The sequence below is a fragment of the Phascolarctos cinereus genome, unplaced genomic scaffold (assembly GCF_003287225.1).
Source record: "Phascolarctos cinereus isolate Bilbo 61053 unplaced genomic scaffold, phaCin_HiC Scaffold_2;HRSCAF=192, whole genome shotgun sequence".
In the NCBI taxonomy this organism is placed as follows: domain Eukaryota; kingdom Metazoa; phylum Chordata; class Mammalia; order Diprotodontia; family Phascolarctidae; genus Phascolarctos; species Phascolarctos cinereus.
In genome coordinates, this window is record NW_027555625.1 from 272,448,255 (window position 1) to 272,467,179 (window position 18,925).

An 18,925-nucleotide genomic window follows, 5' to 3' on the forward strand; every position below is an offset into this window, starting at 1 on the left:
AGGGCTACAAAACTGCATACTCTTCTGATCATACAAATGGGAAAAGGACCTATACATACAAAAATATTTATAGTAGCTCTTTCTGTGGTGGCAAAGAATTGGAAATTGAGGGGATGCCCATCAATTGGGGAATGGCTGAACAAGTTGTGGCATACGAATGTAATGGAATACTATTGTGCTATATGAAATGATGAGCAAGCAGACTTCAGGAAAACCTGGAAAGATTTGTACGAACTGATGCTTAATGAAGTGAGCAAAACCAGGAGAACATTGTACTCACTAAGAGCAACATTGTTCAATGCAACAGCGAAAGGAGTATTAAGTAGTCTGGGCAGAGTCAAGAGACTGAAAGGACTGTGAATTATCTAGGTGGACTGGGCTAGGCTGGGTGCCTTGGGTGAGACACAAGTGATCTAGGCTGCTGAAATGTATGGGAAAATTCAGGGACTGGGTTGTTTTCAAAGACATGGTCTTTTCCTTTTAGGGATCCAGGTCCCTTCACCCCATCATTTAATGTGTCCCCATTTTACAGATGAGCAACTGAGGCAAATGGAGATTAAGTGACTTTCTCAGGGTCACAGCTAGCACATGTCAAGAGGTTGGATTTGAGCTCAGATCTTCAAGTCCAGGCACAGTGCTCTATCCACTGAACCATCCAAAGTTTTCTTTCATCTAGTGTTAATGGTTATGCTATAACACATTCTTTCCTTTGTAACAATTGAAGCATCCTAATAAGTATCTTTTCCTGCCAAAACTGTTTTGTAAGAACATTTTCTCTTCAATTACTCCAGTCTTGTAGCTCAAGAGTAAAGATCTGTCATTTGCAGAGTTGTGAGATGCATATGTCCATCACCCACTGGTGACATGTGTGTCACACTCTTGAGTGGACAAATTGCTGTCCACCTGACTGTGTCCTATGCTGGCTGTTTTGTGCAGTGGCTAGCAACGTTGAAGTTCAGCTAAAATTACAACAGACAGGTCCTGCCTGAATGAATTGGACCCAAGCCTTCTTTCAGCCAAAAACAAGGTTTATTAAAGACCCACATATTGGCAAGACTCTTAAGGAATCTTAAGCATTTGTGTTGCTAATTCAAGTAGGCCAGATTTTAGGAATCTGAGCACCTTAATGAAGACAAGATGGATCTTATAAATAGAAAGACTGGGAGGGATCTAGGAGAGGCCAAGCAGTTTGAGGTGACTGGAAGAGGTATTTGGGAGAAGAGAGTCTAGGGAAGATCTTGATGGGAATGACTGGGAGGTGGAATGGAACCTAGATGGGATCAAGGGTGGGAAGTGACTGGGGGTCACCAGGAGGTAACAGACAATAGAGGGCTGGGTTAGATCAAGGGTAATAGAGTATCGGGAAATTGGGTGTAGGTGGTAATGAAAGGCCAGTTGATAGGATTATAGCCTCAGAGGAATGTTAGAAACTTCCCTGAGCAAGTGGGAGAGTTCAAGGTGAGGTTTTCTAGGGCTCATAGACAAATGGGCTTGGGCCCATACCCATCATTCCCCCCTCAAACAAATGGGACCCAAATTCTTTTGGAGTGAGGGGCAAAGGTCTTGGCTTCTGAAACTGTTCCCTGCTGGCGAGGGGCATAGAGCCCCTGCCTCGAGGGGGTCCCAAAGAGGAAGCTGACTGGAATCAAGCATAGGCTGCATCCAGGGGACAATGGGGGGGGGGGGAAGAACACTGGCTGGTATCCACTGTTTGCTACCAACTGTAGGTGAATGGCCTATAGTCTGGAAGACACAAATCTGATAGAAAAGGCTGAAGGGCCCAGATGTAGAGAAGTAGGAGTGTAGGAGCCTCATTAAAGTATTTACATTTGACCTGCAAGATGATCTGATATTGTTACTTTTTAAAAACTTTTAATAAAACTTTTTGCAGGTAGAAGTTTTCCACCCTGGGTTTAATAGTTACACAAATGAATTTGCCAGAGACAGACTTTCACTTCAATTCTCACTGAAATTCTCAAACCAAACTGAAGGCGTTACTGATTTAATTTCAATTATTTGGGGATATTGATCGACTACACATTCAGGTCAAAACAGCAAGGTCTCACACACTTGCATTGATCTTTTACTGACCACTTTCTCTGATTATAGAAATGTGCTATAAAAGGATAAGGCAAAGACTAGATTTAGGGCCCAAATATGACAGGATAAAACATCCTTAGCTCTGTTTGGATTCAGATAATTAGGTTTTTCAACCATGAAGTATCAAATCTGCCTCATGGACTCAGGACTAGCCAGGTGGGTAACATTCCTTTTCAAAGGAACATAGTGGGGAAACTGAGCCAGGAGGATCCCCTCTTAAACTGAGGCTAAAATTGTCCTCTCAGCTCTTCCCGATGCAGACTTCCCACCAGAACTGAGTATCCTGTAGCAGCTCTCTTACAGATGGCGGATTACTGATTATAGATGATTATGAGCCATCAGACTACTCAATAAAATCATTTATGGTCCCCGAACTTAAAGCAGCAAGTTTCAGTAATCATGGCTTAGGAAAATCTTTTCCAATTTTAATTGGAAATTTAATTGGAATTCAAATTTAAATTTGTGCTGGTGTAAAAACCTAGTTGTTACAGATTTCTATGTACTTGCAAATTCTCAGCAAATCATAACCCAAATAAGCTTTTTGGCAAGTTTACACATTAAAATAATAACCAACAATAGCCAAATCGTTCTAGCTGTAACCAAATTATGAAACGTTGTTTGACATAACTGATACAAAAGTTTGAAACACACCAATCAGGTGACTTCAATTTTGTTAAGTGCATCACATAGAAAATCAACATATCATCAACAGTTAAAACTTTAAAAGAGTGTGCTCACCCAAGTTCAGAGGCTAGTTTCTTTACCTTGACCCATCCCCCTTCCCTCTCTCCCCACAGCTAATGGGGGTTGAGGTGGGGGTAGGGAGATGAGAAGGATGTACAGAACCTGGGTGATGCTTACAGGCAAAGGCTGCCCCAGGGCCCAAGGCCATTGCCAATGGTGTTTCAAAATTCCTTGAATGATAGATCAGAAAACCTCCAGAATCTGCTAAGATGTTTTTAGTGGTTCTAACTTTTCCCTGTAGCCTCCATGAAGGAGGATTCAAGGGTGTAAAGAGAAGAGAGTAAGTAAGCCTTAGGGAACCAAAAACATCTGCAGTTTTCCCAATTCCCTCCTGCTGAGAGAATTGACAGAACTGGGTATACACTTCTGGATAGGGTGTCCATCCTTGTCTTCTGTGCTGCAAAAGGTGTACCCAGGTCCATGGCCTGGAAGTGAACTGGTGGACCAAGAGCCTGACAGACCTGTCAGGCTGAATATGAGACAGCCTCATAACTGTCTACCCGAAAAACACCTCCAAGCCTTCCTAGGTACTTGGAGAGTGACCCAACTTCAATGCAAGAAAGATGGGGGAGGCTTACATACCTTTCATTCTTGAATGGTGAAGAGCTTGGGGTTAAGCAGTTTCCCTGTACAGGCCACCAAAATGTTGAGGTTTAGGGTGATGGGACCCCAAAATCACAACACACAGGTCCTGCCCCGAATGAGTTGGACCTATATACAGCTTCTTTCAGCCAAAGACAAGGTTAAAGAAACTAAGCATTTGGCCAAATGTTAAGAATCTGAGCACCTTAAAAGGAGACAAGATGAATCTTATATACAGAAAGACTGTGGGAGGGATCTAGGAGTGGTCAAGTAGTTTGGGGTGACTGGAGGAGGGGTCTAAGGAGCATCTGGATGGGAGTGGCCAGTAAACTGGAGTGAACAGAAGGCCAGGGACCTGGACTAAGGGACCAAGGGAGAGTGGAGTCTAGATAGGATTAAGGGTGGGAAGTGCCCAGGTGATGGGGTGTGGCCCAAGCCAAGGTCTTTGCCCCTTGCCCTAAAGGGAATCTGGCTCTCCTTTTGTCTACAGGCCCCAGACCTTCATCTGCCTTTGAAAGCCTTAGCCTACCTTTTAATCTCATTCAGATGCCTTTCAGTTCCTTCATTATCTATTCTCATTGTCTGTTCAATCTCTTAGACATTCCAGTCTCTGGGAATTCTTACCCAGACCCTTCCCTGGTCACCTAAAGTATATAAGATCTACCCTGGCCCTCACTGGGGCTGAGAATCTCACACTCAAAAGGCTGAGAACCTCTCATGTTCGCTAGTCCTTACAGGTGACACCTGGCATATATGTTTTACCACTAATAAACTTTTCCTCTGGCTGAAGAAGATTTCAGTTGAATTCTTTCAGACAGGGCCTGGTACCATGATCTTGGGGTTCCAGCAGCACCCCAAAAGTCCTAGACCTCTTCATATGGTTCCCTGACCGGGAAATAACTGCCAAATCTCAAATTTCTTCTTCAGCCACGACTGGTAAGCTTCCCCTTCCCCAATTCCACCTGATGTTCTCAGGCTTTTCGGTCCAGTGCGTCTGCTTGAGCACTTGGACCTGGGTATATACCTTCCTTAGCATACAGGATGGATTCCCTATCAGGAAGCATAGGTTCAAACTTCTCAGTTCTCTTGGCACTAGGGAATTGGGAAACTGTTGGATGTATATATTTTTTTCTTTCTTTTTCTTTTTTTTTCTCTTTTCCCTAAGCCCACAATAGGTCAATCCTTTTCATTTCCCAAGAATTTGCCTTTGGGCTGTCTTTTACTAAATTGGAAAAATCTTAGCTTCTGTAAGGAACTTAAAAAGAAAAAGCTGGTGCATTTTTGTAACATCGTTTGGCCTCAGTGTCACCTGGAAAATTGTGAGGCATGGCCCCTTTTTGGGACATTACAGGTAAAGATCCTCTCAGAGTTAGAAAAATATTGTTGCAGAGAAAGAAAATGGGTGGAGATTTCTTACTTAATGGCTTTTGTTGAGCTTTCTAGAGATCCTATTCTCAGAAAGGATTGTAAGATGCTCATAGCTACAGCCACACCACTAGTGGTGAGTAGGGACCAAATAGACCTTTTGGATGATCCTCTTATGGCTCCTAGGGTTACGGCATCCCCCTCTTCCCAACCTCAGTCGGCACCACCTCCCCAGCACTTATCTCCACCCCATTGTCCTCTGGCCTCTCCAGCTGTTCCATTCTCCCCAGACCCTCCCTTCTGCTCCTCTGGTCCCTCCATTTCCTCCCCAGGCCCCTGCTTTAGAGGCTACTTCTACTCAGGCCTTGAGCATGGCCTCGCCCCAGTGTCTGCTTCCAGAGAGACCCTAGCTCAAGCTCCGGACAAGGTTTTCAACTTGGTGCCTCCTCCCCAGACCTCTACTTCAGATGGGACCCCTTCTCAGGCTCCAGACAAGGGTATCGCTGTGGCGTCTTTTCCCCCAATCCCTTCCCCTCCTCCGGTGTCAAGTAATCTTCCCCCTTGCCAGCTGGATTCCTCAGCCTTGCCAGTTCAGCCGGCACTTTCCATTCCCTCACTCAGGAGAAGTGGGACTTCCTCCCTCCCTCCCCCACAAGCCCCTGCTCCCACAGGGCCTTCAGGGCTTTTTCCTTTAAGGGAAGTACCTGCCTCTCCTAATGGGACACTTAGGGTACATGTTCCATTCTCCATTTCAGATTTCACCCAGATTAAGGAAAGGCTGGGTTGATACTCTGAAGATCCAACTAAATTTACTGAGGGCTTCAGGGATTTGTCCCTACAATTCAAACTTTCTTGGGGTGATTTGCATGTCCTCTTCTCTGATTGTTGTACCCCTGAGGAGAGGAAGAGAATCTGGGAACAAGCCCAAAATTTTGGGGATCATTTGGCTAGCAATGACCCTACAAAATACCCCCCAGGAACAGCTGCTGCTGTTCCTGCTAGTGTTCCTGCTAGTGGGATTATCAGAAGAGGAAGGATAGGGGAAAGAGAGACTACATGATAATTTGCCTGTTAGAAGGCCTGAAAACAGCATTTCAAAAGCAGGTAAACTTTCAAAAGATTAAGGGAATTACTCAGGAAGAAAAGGAAAACCCTGCCCTTTTCTAAGATAGGCTAGTAGAAGGCATTAAAAAGTATACGAATTTAGATCCTGACTCTACAGAAGGGGCAGCAATCCTTAGCATGTATTTCATTAACCAATCTGCCCCAGATATTAGGAGGAAACTACAGAAATTGGCAATGGGACCCCAAATGCCTCAGGCTCAGTTATTGGAGATTGCCTTTGGAGTCTTTAACAACAGGGACCTAGTTGCAGCAGAGGAGAAAGAATGCAGGCAGAGGGCCAGAGACAAAGAACATGCTTGATTCCTGGCTGCTGCCATGGTCAGGGAAAGACCCAAGGGTGTTCCTGGCAACTTGGGCAGTGGGAAAACCTGCTTTCGATGCCACCATGAGGGTCACTGGTCCAAGGAGTTTACCTCCAGGGCACCCTCTCGGAGGAAGCCCAGCGATTTGGGCAGGGGAGGCCACTGGGAGGCTCACTGGTCCAAGGAGTGCCCCTCCAGGGTGCCCCCTTGGAGGAAGCCCCCAAGATGGATGCCTCCAGGACCTTGCCCAAGATGTGCCCAGGAGGGACATTGGAGGAAGGATTGTCCCCGAGGTAGAAGTGATAGAGCAGCCCCCCAGTACCCTGTCCTCCAGTCTTCTCAAAGACTGGGGAGGACAAAGGAACCTGGATCCGGGAAACTCTCCCACTTTCTCCATCTCCCTCGCCAAGCCCTGGGCAGAAATTGAGGCTGAAGGTAAGGTTACCCACTTTATCATGGCTATGTTCTTTGCTTTAACCAATTACTCTGGCCCTATTCGCTCCTTGACCCATCCGGTCATGGGCATTCTAGAAGTAACTGAGGGATGTCTCCAGACATACCCTCCCCTTGCCTATTTGAGAATCTTTTGTTTAAACACTCCTCCCTTATGCTCTCCTCATGCCCTGCCCCCTCGTTGGGAAGGAACTGATGGTGAAGTTGGGGAGCCAGTTTTCTCTAGTTAAGCCTCCCATCTCCCTTTTCCCTCTGTGTGCCAGACCTCCCCATGTTCCCCTGGAAGTGTGGGAGACAATTTGGGATACTTTTGCCACCCCAGCTGTGGTTCACCTCCAAGACCCTAAAGTATTTTTCCTTCACTGTATTTGTAGCCCCACCCAAGAGGCTTCTTTGTCCACTGCCTCAGGAGTACTTAATCTCTTGGGAACTCAAGGCTACAGGGTCTCTTTGAACAAAGTCCAGATAGCATGCCAGTCTGTAAAGTTTCAAACTGTTCCAGGCATGGATAGATTTTGTAGAATCTGGATCTCTGATAATAGTTTGATTGTTAAGCCCCTTTATGACTGTCCTCTGGGCCCTGACTCACTCTCTCAAGAGTGGGGCCAAGACCAGGCTTTTGTGATTTTAAAATCTAAATTGACCTCCACCCCCCTAACTCGGTCCTTAGGAGCTGCTGGAAGGCCTGCAAGCTTCCTGGCAGTGGCTGCTCATCTCCACAAAGCCCCCCCTTCCCAATATGACTTTCTCAGAAGTTTATGCTACTCCATTTATGCTAGCCACTTCTCTATGGGCCACTCTGTCTGTATCAACACCTTGCTTTTCCACAGGGGAATACTCCCATACTTGGGAGACAAGCTGCAAGACCACTAGACAAGTTAACACCCCTGTGGAGGGAGGGCTTGAAAGAGTTTCTGCTAATCTTTTGACCTGCACCACAGTCTGTGCAGATACCACTAGTGACAAGAATTTTGGGGAAAAGGTGAAACAAAATGCCAACACATGGCAAGACCCCAGAACTGCTGTTTTGGTCACTCAATGTTTGACACCCTGCAAGGACTTTGGGGGTGTGTACCCTCGGATTTTTAGCACTCCCCTTCTCCATTTTCAATGCCAAACGGCCCACAGTCTCTAACTTAAAGGTAAAACATGGATTTTGGGGAAATGTCCTCTGGTCTCTTAAAAAGGGAGCACACTATCTTATGTCCTGGTATAACTTACAGCATGAACATATTCTCTTTAACCTTTCAGAGACTATTCACCAGATGGCAAATGTGACAGCTTATGGTCTCCAGGAAATCCAGCAATCTTTGGATTCCTTAGCAAAAGTAGTTCTAGATAACAGAATAGCCCTAGACTACTTGCTTGCCTCCAGTGGGAGTGAATGTACTTTAGTAAACACATTTTGTTGCAAGTATAACAATTCCTGCACTGCTCATATTTTGGAGAAAGCTAGTTGGATGCAAGAAATTCACAATAACTTTAGTGCTCCAAAATCTTTTTCATGGGAGTCCTGGCTTCTTTCTATACTCGTTCCTATTTTCATTCCACTACTGATCATATTTTTGTGTTTGTTTGGTCCATGTTTACTAAATATTCTTGCCAGATTCCTTTCTTCCAGGGTTCAGCCATCAACTTCCAGATGACTGCTCAGGCTGTACACCAACCCAAGGATTCTGCCCTGCTGACCCTGGCATCAGCCGGGTTTTTGAAGTTTGACCCCTCAAACAGGACCCAGAGAGGCAGGGACAGCTCTATGCCCCTTGCCAGCAGGAAGCAGTTTCAGAAGTCCAGACCTTCACCCCTTTCCCCAAAAGAATTTGTGTCAAGTTTGTTTGAGGGGGGAATGATGGGATGTGGCCCAAGCCAGGGTCTTTGCCCCTTGCCCTAAAGGGAATCTGGCTCTCCTTTTGTCTATAGGCCCCAGACCTACATCTGCCTTTGAAAGCCTTAGCCTACCTTTTAATCTCATTCAGATACCTTTCAGTTCCTTCATTATCTATGCCCATTGTCTGTTCAATCTCTTAGACATTCCAATCTCTGGGAATTCTTACCCAGACCCTTCCCTGGTCACCTAAAGTATATAAGATCTACCCTGGCCCTCACTGGGGCTGAGAATCTCATACTCAAAAGGCTGAGAACCTCTCATGCTCGCTAGTCCTTACAGGTGACACCTGGCCTATATGTTATATCACTAATAAACTTTTCCTCTGGCTGAAGAAGATTTCAGTTGAATTCTTTCAGACAGGGCCTGGTACCGTGATCTTGGGGTTCCAGCAGCACCCCAAAAGTCCCCAGGCACAATGGGGAGGTAACAGAACAGAATTGGGAGATTGGGCATGGCCACAGTGAAGGGCCAGTCAAGTGGATTACAGCCTTAGGCAAATGCCAGAGATTTGGGAAAATCCAGGGATTTTCCTTTTTAGGGTCCAGATCCCAAAGACATGATCTTTTCCTTTTAGGGGTTCAGATCCCATCCCCGTCAACAAGAACCCTGATATTCTCACACCACCTTCTACCTGTGAATGTTCCCCAAGGTTCTAGCCTATGTCCTCTTCCCTTCTTTCTTTAGACTCTTGCTCTGGCAACCTCGATATATCCCATGAACCTAATTATCAGCTCCATGCAAACCATTCCCATATCCAATCCCATTCTCTGAGCTTCATCCTCATGTCACTAGTTGCTATTGGTCATTTCAAACTGGATGCCCCATAGGTATCTTAAACTCATATGTCTAAAAGTATCTTTCCCTCTAAACCCTCCCCCTCTAACCTATTTCTGTGGAAGGAGCCACCATCTCTCAGCTACTCATCTTCATATCTACATTGTCCTAGACTTACCCTAACCCCATATATACATTAGTGAAATCTTACCATTTCTGAATTCATAACATCTCTCTCATCCAACCCCCTCTCTCTATTCACAGGGCTACAACTTTCCTTAAGGCCCTCTTCACCTCATTGCTTTATTCTCCTAATTGATAGTCTTTCCTCTAATTTGCCTCATAAATAGAGATCATCTTTTCCCTCTGGAAGCAGCTCCAGCATTTGCATGAAGCTTTTCCTGATCCCCCTAAGGGTTAGTGCCTCCCCTCCCAAATTTCCTTATTTATCTACTTGGTATATTTGTGTTTATTCATTTTATATTTGTTGACATACCCTCAAACAACCTTGCCTCCCAGTTCCATCAGCCTCCCCAGTTCCCATGACCTACACCTTTCTTCCAACTAAGCCATTTACCAAGGCAGTGATACCCTAAAGCAGGGGTGTGCTGGAAGCTACTCTTAAGAGCTAATTATTAAATTTTTCTGTGTGAGCATTTATACCTCAATAATCTCTACAGATCAAGGCTTGATTTATTTTATTGGTTGTCTGGTCTTTAGAAACTGTGGGAGAAAATAATTCAGATTAAATTTAAAGCATATATACTTTTTTTGAGGGAGGAGAGCTGGGTGTTAAACTTTACCAATGGGGCAGCTAGGTAGCACAGTGGATAGAGTGCCTGCTCTGAAGTGAGGAGGACCTAAGTTCAAATCCGGCCTCAAATGCTTACAAGTTGTGTGACCCTGAGCAAGTCACTTAACCCTGATTGCCTTACCGACACACTAATTCCCTAAATCTCATTCTCACCCATAACTGATTTACCTCTGTGCTGTCAAGAATTCTGAAATTTTCTCTGATCACAACCTTGTATATTGCCTCACTTCTTTCAAACCTGTTGCACAGTGACCTTGAGTCACTCTACTTTCTCTCTCCCTGTCCTCATCATCCATCCATCACCTCTATTCTGGCCTCACTTTTCCCCCTTTGTAGTCTTGAATCTATAACTGATGAGGATGGGATCTGGACCCCCAAAAAGAAAAACCCTGGACTTTACCACCTGGCCAAATCTCTGGCATTCCCCTGAGGCTATAATCCCATCAACTGGCCATTCATTCTGGCTACACCCAATCTCCTAACTCTCTGTTATCTTTAACCTAGCCTAGCCCTCCATTATCTTACCTCCATTATGGCCCCAAGCCACTTCCCACCCTTAATCCTAGCTAGGGTCCATTCTTTCTTGGCCACAGGTGGTCCAGGACCCTGGTATTCTATTTCCTCACAGTCCCAGCAGACTGCTTGGTCACTCCTAGATCTCTCCCACAGTCTTTTTGTATATGAGGGCCATCTTGTCTCCATTAAGGGGCTCAGATTCTTATAATCTAGCCGATAGCTCACTAATGTTCAAACTCCTTAAGAGTCTGTCTGATATGACAGATGTTCTAATAAACCTTGTCTTTGGCTGAAAGAAGGCTTGGGTTGAATTCATGTGGGCAGGACCCACATGTCATGATTTTGGGGTCCCAGCACCCCTAAACCTGTCCTTGCTCATCCCTGTGTCAGCCACAAATGCTGAAGAATATTCCTGGAAGAAGTCACCCCATCCCCACAGGCCCCACTGCTGGGCCCTCTTGCGGGAAGTGCTGCTGTTCTACCTGATCAACTCTACTGCACAACAGCTTTTCCAATTTTTTTCAAACTGTTATCTACCACCTTTGTCCTGCTCTCAGGGGAAGGCTTTGCTATCTGCTTTTTTGAGAAAACAGACCCTCTGCAGTAAGCCACCTATCCTTTGATCAAATGAGATATCTGTAAAGCACTTAGCACAGTGCCTGGCACATAGTAGATGAAATAGAAATGTTTGTTCCCTTCTCCTTCTGTTCTAGACTTCAAAACCTCTCTTTGCCTCTCATATTTTCACTGGTTCTGGGCTTTTGGAGCCCTCTTCTTGTGTCTTTGACCCCAGGCTTCTTTGCCTTTGCCTAGGCTGACGCTGATGCTGATGGGGTTGGGATCTGGGCCCCAGAAAGGAAAAACTCTGGACTTTCCCACATGGCCAAGTCTCTGGCATTCACCTGAGGTTATAATCCCATCAACTGGCCTTTCGTTGCAGCTACACCCAATCTCTCCTCCATGGTCTTGCTTCCCTATGGCCCCAGGTCACTTCCCACCCTCGGTATCCTCCATTTCCCTGGAATTCTATTACCTCATAGACTACTTGGCCACTCCTAGATCCCTCCCACAGGCTTTCCGTATATAAGGTCCATCTTTGTCTCCATTAAGATGCTTAGATTATTAGAACACTTATCATATGTTATATTACATTACAATATAATACAATATGCATTATATTATAGTTATAATATATGTTATATATTATAGGTTTATTAGAACACATGACAATGTTCTAATAAATCTTGCCATTGGCTGAAAGAAGGCTTGGGTCGAATTCTTTTGGGCAGGACCTGCCTGTCCTGATCTTGGGATTCTAGGACCCCTAACCTCTAAACCTCATCACACCCAATCTCCCAATTCTGTTACCCTGTTAACCTAGCCTAACCCTCTATTGTCTTACCTCTCCATGGCCCCTGGCCACTTCCCACTCTTAATCCTAGTCAGGCTCCATTCTCCCAAGGCCAAGGCATTCTGTTACGTCACAGTCCCAGCAGACTGCTTGGCTACTCCTAGATCCTTCCCACAATCTTTCTGTATATGAGGGCCATCTTGTCTCCATTAAGGGCCTCAGATCCTTATAATCTAGCCGATAGCTCACTAACGTTCAGAGTCTGCCTGATATGACGGATGTTCTAATGAACTTTGCCTTTGGCTGAAAGAAGGCTTGGGTAGCCTACTTTTTCTACAAGAGAGACTTATTTTGGGCGAGACCCGTGTGTTATGATTTTTGGGGTCCCAGCACCCCTACCTCTAAACCCTCAACAAGGGCTCTCATGTTTTCATCTTTGTGTCCCCAGTACCTATCAATCAGTCAAGTGTCTCTTACATACCAGACACCCGTGCTGAGCACTGAAGTTATAAAGAGGCACAAGCAGTCCCTGCTGTCAAGGAACTCACAGTCTAATGGGGGAGACAATATGAAAACAAATATAGTAAACTATATATAGGAAGTAATGAACGGAAAATGATGGGGTGGTGGGACCTGGACCCCCAAAGGAGAAGACCATGTCTCTGGATGCAACTTAGTCACATGCAGGCCTGACTCTGTAATTACTCAGATAAAAGCTATCAGTGCTGGCACTGGGCGCCTGCCCAAGGACCATGCCTCTGGCAAACGTTTGCATAAACAGAACTATCTTATCCCTTTAATGAAGCTATCTCGGTTGACTCCCTGCATTTTCCTATGCATTCCAGCGGCCCAGACCACTGACTCCTCTGTTTAAGGCACCTGGCCCACCCCAGACTATTGCACATACTGTTAATCCCACCCAAGATCACCTAATTAGCCCACTTCATATTTCTTTCACTGCCCCTTTTGAATATAAGCATCAGCATCATCCTCACGAGTTTTCAGGATTCCTCAAGAACTTTCATCTGCTTTGTTGAAGTCACAATAAACTGTCACTTGACTGAAAGATGGTGGGAGTGAATTCATTCCAGGCAATGCCGTTCTGTACCCTGACATTTTGTGGTTCCCAGTAGCCTTAAACCAAGTCAAAAAGACGTTAGAATTAAGAGGGGATGGGGAAGGATTCCAGTAAAAGAATGGATTTTAGGTCTTAAAGGAAGGCAGGGAGGTCAGTAGTCAGAGTAGAGGAGGTAGAATATTCCAGGCATAGGGGACAGCTAGAGAAAATGCCTGGAGCCAAGAGATGGATTGTCTTGTTCATGGAATGTGCAGAAGGCCACTGTCACAGGATCAAAGAGTATGTATTAGGGACTAAGGTGTTAGAAGATTGGAAAGGTAAGAGGGGGCTAGGTTAAGAATGGCTTTGACTATCAAACAGAGCATTTTGTATTTGCTCCTGGAGACAATAGGAAGCCTCTGGAGTTTATTGAGTGGGGGTGGGGTGGGGTGGAGTGAGGGAGGATGTGTGACTTGATCAGACCCACACTTTAGGAAAATCACTTTAGTGACTGAAAGAAAGATGGATTGCAGTTGGGAGAGACTTGAGGCAGGAAGACCACCCAGCACACATTACAATAGTCCAGGCATACTTTGCACATACTGTTTCATCCGAGGCCCAGACTGGCTAAGTGTGCGAAATGTCATCCCACCAGAAAAAGAAGGAGATAAATTGTTTTAGTTACAGCAAGACCCCTGAGTACTGAGATCCAAAAACACTGGCCTTCTTACTGCTCCTCACACTCAACCCTCCATCTCCAGACTTCAGGTATTTTCACAGGTTGTTCCCCATGCCTGGAGCTCTCTTCTCATCTCAGCCTCTTGGCTTCTCAGGCTTCCTTTAAATCTCAGTTAAAATTCCATCTCCTACAAGAAGCCTTTCCTGATCTCCCTTACTGCTAGGTTCAAGGATGTGATCTGGACCCCAGAAAGGAAAAACCCTGGACTTTCCCACATGGCCAGATCTCTGGCATTCACTTGAGGCTATAATCCCACCAACTGGCCTTTTGTTATCGACCTTGTACAATCTCCCAATTCGGTTACCCTTACCCTAGCCTAGCCCTCCATTGTCTTACCTCCCTATGGCCCAGGCCACTTCCCACCCTTAATCCTGTCTAGGCTCCATTATCCTTTGGCCACATCGTCCAGGTCCCTGGCGTTCTATCACCTCAGTCCCTGAAGACTACTTGGCTACTCCTAGATCTCTCCCACAGTCTTTCTGTATATAAGGTCCATCTTGTCTCCATTAAGATTCTTAAAAGTTAGCCATTGCTTAGATTCTTATAATCTAGCCAATAGCTCACTAATGTTCAGATTCCTTAAGAGTTTGGCCAATATGGCGGATCTTTAATAAACCTTGTCTTTGGCTGAAAGAAGGCTTGGGTCGAATTCATTCAGACAGGACCCGTATGTTGTGATTTTGGGGTCCCGGCACCCCTAAACCTAAACAGTAGTGCCTGCCCTCTGTTGATTATTTCCAATTTATTCTGTACATAGTTTCATTATGTATAGTTGTTTTCACATTGCCTTGCTCATGATAAGTTCTCATAATAAATGCTTGTTGATTGCCTGACTTTATATTCCTGTTGTATGTATATATTTTGTATGTCCTTACATTCTCTCCCATTCAAACATAGATTCATTGTGAACAGGGATTATTGTTTCATATTCTGTGTATCCCTAGTATTTAGTACAGTTCCTCACCCTGGTAGGTGCTTCAAAACAAATATTTATTAAGCTGCTCACTGTGCATTGTGCTGTTCTAAGCCCTGAGGATACAAAGAAAGGCAAAAGACACAGGAAGGACCATCTATTCTAAAGGGGGAAGACAACATGCAAACAGTTTGGTGGCTAACTGTGTGTATAGTAGAGGCAAAGGTCAATCCAAGAGGGAAAAACATTAGCAGCTTAGGGGAACAGACAAGGCCTGTAGAATCGGGGTGTGATCTGGGTTTTAGAGGAAGTTGGCAAAACCAAAGAATCAGGCATGGGGGACAACCAGGACAAAGTGAGGGAAACAGTATCCTGTTCAACGAACTTCAAGAACTCTCATCTTGTTGGAACTTACAGTAAGTGATGGAGTAAAGTGTGAGAAGACTGGAAATGAAGGAAGGGGTCTGGTTATGAAGAATTTCCTTTCCTGTGGGTTGTCAAGGTAGGAGAAGAGGCCCCACCCTGGGCTCTGGAGATATCAGCTCTGAATTCTCTTGGATTGGGTGGGGTGAAGGCTGTCCTTTGGAACTAATTCTGGGCGGAGAAGCCTGTCTCTGGAGTATCATGTAATCTTGTAGCTGGCAGGAACCTTAAGCCTGATTCCTTTTACAGGAGAGGAAAGCTGAGGTTGGCAAAGATTCTTTGCAATCCGTTCTGTACCCTCTGCACACACAACTGCCAGGATTACTTTCATGAGGCAGCTGACGTAGTGGAAAGAGCTCAGGCCTGGGAGACAGGAGGCAAGGGCAGCACCTTGTGTTCCTGCTCTAGCACAAACTCACTTTGTGATCTTGGACGTGTTATTTCCCCTCTGGGCCTTATCTTCTCTATAAAATGGATTTACCCAATAAAAACAAACACAGCAAGAAAAGAGCCATGTGTAAAAAAATATTTATAGGCTGAATGAACAAAAACATGTATTAAATACTTACTATGTGGTCAGGCATAAGGTGCCAGAAACACCCTATGATTGTCAAAGAATGAGAAATCAATCAGGCACCTATTGATTGGGGGATGGCTACATAAATATGTCTTAAATATAGATTTTTTAATTTGTTTCATTAAATATTTCCCAATTACATTAAAAAATTTTAACATTCATTTAAAAATTTTTTGATTTCCTGACAAAAATACCATTGTCTACCAGAGAAAGTTATCACCCCCTGAGGATTAGTATTACTATCTCAACATTAAATTCATGACTAATCTTTTTGGAAAGAAATTTTATCTATTGAAATATTAGTAAACTGCCACATAGATGCTGTGATTGTGTCCTGGAATGTCTGAATATAAAAACATTTCAAATGAGCACAATTTTTCATTTACAAATAAGAAAAAAATTTTGTTGCCAAAAAAATATTTGAATTCCAAATTCTCTCCCTACTACCCACCCTTTTCTTACCCCTTGAGAAGGCAAGCAATATGATATCAATTATACATGAGAAGTTGCACAAAACCTATTTCCACATTTGGCTGAATAAATAGTGGCATACAAATGTAATGGAATATTACTCTACCAGAAGAAATAATGGATATGAAGAATTTAGAGAAATTTTGGAAGACTTCTATGAAGTAATACTGAGTGACATAAGGAGAAGCAGAAGAACCATTTATATGCTTTTGTAAAGGAAAGAAGGACTTCAGAGCCTTGGTTAAGGCAGTGACCAGTCAAGACTTTGGAGGACTGATGATAAAACTTGCCTTAACCTCTTGACTGAGAGTGATAGATTAGAGGTGCAAAATAAAACATATCCAATGTTTTACTTAACAATATTTATTTACTTAACTATATTTATTTGTTAAAGGGAAGGTTCTGTTATAGGGCTGGGGGGAGGGGAGGAAGGCTAAGAGTAGGAAATAACAGATGCAAAAAAGAAAAGACCATCAATAGAATGGGCATAATACCATCTGCTTGCCTCCCATCTAGGTTGTGAGGATCAGAAATGATAGATTTGAAGGCCCCTGGTAACTTGTAAAACATTGCTGAAATGTAAGGTGTTCAGCTATATTCTCCATCCCTCTGCAAGAACCTACAATGGCCAAATTCAAGCACTTCTTAATCCACTCTCATCAATTCAACTTTATTTTCCAACTATTCCCCAAAGGAGCTCTTTTTTGTTTTTTCCATCCAGAACAAGAAGCCCAACAATAGGAAGAGGGGAATAAGATATGAAACCTGGTACTCTCCTCTTTTTTACTTTACCTTTAAGATTTTCCTGTCCACTGTTTGGGGTGCTGGGACCAGGACCAGGACCATAGGCCAGGGCTGTGAAAGGATATGTTGAGGTTTAGGGGTTTAAGGGCGATGGAACCCTGAAATAGCGACATGTGGGCCCTTCCTGAATTAATTTGACCCAAGCCTTCTTTCAGCCAAGGACAAGGTTTATTAAAGATCTGCCATATTGGCCAGATTCTTAAGGAATCTGAACATTTGTGAGGCTAGATTGAATGATGAAGCATCCTAGACTGAATCTGAGCCATGGGCCAGACTGAATCTCAGACATTGGCAAGATTTTAAGAATCTGAGTACCTTAATGGAGGCCAAGATGGATCTTATATACAGAAAGACCGTGGAAGAGATTCTAGGAGTGGCCAAGTAGTCTGAGGTGACTGTGAAGAGGGGTCTAGGGAGGATCTGGATGGGAGCAGCCAGTAAGCTGGGGTGACTGTGAGGTAACAGAGAGGGACCAGTGAACACCAGCGACCTAGACCACTTGGCCAAGGGAGAATGGGGTCTAGATGGTATCAAGGGTGAGAAGGTAACAGACAATGAAGGGCTGGGTGGATCAGAAGTAACAGTCTTCCAATTCTGTTACCTCTGACCCACACAGTTCTTCATTGTCTGATCAATCAATTGATCTCTTAGTCTTTTAATATACATTTTTTTGAAAAACCAATATTTCGCTTTAGATCAGAGGTTCTTAACCTGGAGTTAATGAACTTTTAAAAAATATATTTTGATAACTTCATTATGATTTAAATTTGTAGTTGGGAACTAATGTGGTGCTGTGGACTTGGAGTCAGAAAGACCTGAGTTCAAATCTGGCCTCAGACTATGTGACTTGGGCAAGCCGCTTAACCTCTTTCTACATTAGTTTCCTCATCAATAAAATGGAGAGAATAATAGATCCTACTCCCTAGGATTGTTGTGAGGATCAAATGAACCTCAAGGCACTATGCTAGCTGTTATTATTATTTTCCATATTTAAAAATATTGTCCTTAAAAGGGATCTATAGGCTTCACCAGGGGTAGGGAAACTGAGGCCTCAAGGTCACATGTGGCCCTCTAGGTCATCAAGTGCAGTTTCACCATATAGTGGAAAGCATCCATTAAAAAAAAAAGGTTGGGGGGCAGCTAGGTGGTACAGTGGATAAAGCTCTGGCCTTGGAATCAGGAAGACCTGAGTTCAAATCTGTCCTCAGACACTTGACACTTACTAGCCATGTGACCCTGGGCAAGTCACTTAACCCCCATTGCCTCACCAAAAAAAAAAAAAGGTTAAGAAACCCTCAATATTGAACCTGGCCAATGCCATCAGGGAGGGAGTCGTTGAGGGGAAGGGGAATAATCTAAGCTTTTGTAGGGTGAGTGCCCCTTATGGCCAGTGGGGAGACTGAAACCTTTTATCAAGCTCTCCTATACTTGCCCTAGAGAAACTGATGAGCACATTCAGGGAAAGCACCACCTAGTGGACAATCCAGATATATTGCACACTAGGTAATGTGACGTACTATGTATGTGTATGTATAGACGTAGATGTATTCTGTAGGCTAAGAGAAGGCAGCGTATAAGCTGATTTGGGCTCACACTACTAAAATGCCAGTCTTTCTTTATCATGATCGTTATGCATCATCAGCATGGTTTTCTTTAAATGTGGGCTGTGAGGTCCCCGAAGAGGTAGGGCACCTATCTTACAATTTGTTATCTTCTGTAGCACAGCTGATCACTGGGTACTGGGCTGAGCATATGGTAGGTATATAAAAAATACTTATTGAATGAATAAATGAAGACTGGACTTGGAATCCAGCTTCTTGGGGAGCCAGGTGGCACAGTGGCACTGGAGTCAGAAAGACATGGGTTCAGATCTGGCCTCATTAACTAGCTATGTGACCCTGGGCAGGTCACTCAACCCTGTTTGCCT